The sequence below is a fragment of the Lolium rigidum genome, chromosome 7 (assembly GCF_022539505.1).
Source record: "Lolium rigidum isolate FL_2022 chromosome 7, APGP_CSIRO_Lrig_0.1, whole genome shotgun sequence".
Lineage (NCBI taxonomy): Eukaryota > Viridiplantae > Streptophyta > Magnoliopsida > Poales > Poaceae > Lolium > Lolium rigidum.
In genome coordinates this window covers 259,200,463-259,203,075 of record NC_061514.1, presented here as the reverse complement: position 1 = coordinate 259,203,075, position 2,613 = coordinate 259,200,463, and positions in this window count along the sequence as shown.

Here is a 2,613-nt window from a genome sequence, read left to right as displayed (position 1 = left end):
TGTATATCTCATGGATAATTGTCAACACAAAGTAATATGATGAATGCAAATAAGCAAATATGTAGGAATCAATGCACACAGTTGACACAAGTGTTTGCTTCTAAGATAGAAAGAAGTAGGTAAACTGACTCAACATAAAGTAAAAGAAAGGCCCTTCGCAGAGGGAAGCATGGATTACTATTTTTGTGCTAGAAATCATAGAAACAATTTTGTCAACGGTAGTAATAATTCATATGTGTTATGCATAATACATCCTATAAGTTGCAAGCCCCATGCATAGAATACCAATAGTGCTCGCACCTTGTCCTAATTAGCTTGGATTTCCATGGATTATCATTGCATTACATATGTTTCAACCAAGTGTCACAAAGGGGTACCTCTATGCCGCTTCGTACAAAGGTCCAAGGAGATAGATCGCATTTGATTTCTCGTTTTTGATAGATCTCAACTAAGGACATCCATACCGGGACAACATAGAAAACAGATAATGGACTCCTCTTTAATGCATAAGCATTTAACAACAGATAATATTCTCATAAGAGATTTGAGGATTAATGTCCAAAATGAAACTTCCACCATAATTAATGGCTTTAGTTAGCGGCCCAATGTTCTTCTCTAACAATATGCATACTCAAACCATTTGATCATGATAAATCACCCTTACTTCAGACAAGACGAACATGCATAGCAACTCACATGATATTCAACAAAGGTGTAATAGTTGATGGCGTCCCCAGAAACATGGTTACCGCTCAACAAGCAACTTATAAGAAATAAGATACATAAGCAACATATTCAATACCACAATACTTTTTAAAGCTATTTTCCCATGAGCTATGTATTGCAAAGACAAAGAATGAAATTTTAAAGGTAGCACTCAAGTAATTTACTTTGGAATGGCATAGAAATACCACATAGTAGGTAGGTATGGTGGACACAAATGGCATAGGTTTTGGCTCAAGGTTTTGGATGCACGAGAAGAATTCCCTCTCAGTACAAGCCTTGGGCTAGCAAGGTTGTTTGAAGCAAACACAAGTATGAACCGGTACAACAAAACTTACATAAGAACATATTGCAAGCATTATAAGACTCTACATTGTCTTCCTTGTTGTTCAAACACCTTAACCAGAAAATATCTAGACTTTAGAGAGACCAATCATGCAAACCAAATTTCAACAAGCTCTATGGTAGTTCTTCATTAATAGGTGCAAAGTACATGATGCAAGTGCTTAAACATGATCTATTTGAGCACAACAATTGCCAAGTATCAAATTATTCAAGACAATATACCAATTACCACATGAAGCATTTTCTGTTTCCAACCATATAACAATGAACGAAGCAGTTTCAACTTTCGCTATGAACAAGTAAAGCTAAGAACACCAGTGTTCATATGAACGAGCGGAGCGTGTCTCTCTCCCACATAAAGAATGCTAGTGTAATATCCCAGGTAATGGGGTTACAAAAATAGAGGAAACAGATGTGTGCATTGCATTCATGCATAGAAAATCTGGGGAATTTTCGCGCTTTAAAGTAAAACAGTCACAGTAAATGAAGTTTCACTTGACCTTGGTGGAATTGAAGTAGCTCATCAAGTCAAGCGCTATAAACCTCAATGTGACTTTGTTTAAAACCTTGTTTTGGGTAGAGATGATTTGATCTAAGGGTTTATATCAAATGGAACTAACACCACAAGACTTTAAACAATGATCAATTGCTTGATCTTATAAAAGATCATAACATGGTATTCCTTGCCATAACATAAGAACATCTATTGAATTGGAAATCAAGTAATAATAAATGGAGAACCCATTCTTCACTTATCTTCTCCATGTCTTAAAACTAACCCATGTTCTTACCATGAACCTCATGGTAATTCTTGAACTCAACACCAACACAAGCTTGGGAGATGCCTATAACCATCAAATAGATAATAATCAAACTCTAAGTTATTAACACTTAAAAGTTAAGAAACTACACTTGGGGTATAATTGAATTCACTTTAAAACTAATTACCAAATATGGTAAAACACAAGGACCTAAGTGCATAAAAGCCCCACATTCTTATTTTAAGCATAACTATTTAAATATGTGGAATATCACAAAACTAAATTCATTTACATTACGAATTATAGTTCAAACTATTTGAATAAAATAAACTATGAGTACTTTGAAACTCATATGATCATGCCTTGGTGAAATCAAACATCATTATTCAAAATTGGGGTATAATTCTTATTCTTGACATTTTGATCCCAATTATAATATAAATACAATCACATATGATATAGTGACTCACCCATAAGCATAAGATCATTCATAAGACAATTAGTAACAAAAGCCACTTGGCTCTCCAAAAACAAATCACAAGAGAGGATAATACCCATGCCACATAGGATGAAAATATCTACATAGCTTGCATCCTAAGCAATGCCACCTCATGCTTAAAGGATTACTATGGATAAGAGCATGACAACCAAGCACCTTACTCATCAAATTAAAACAAGAGTCATCCACCTATGTGTCATGATATTAGAGCATGCACAAGCCTATAAAAGGAACCCTCTACCCCATTCATCTCATCATCTTGCACCATGATGCAAGAAGACCAAC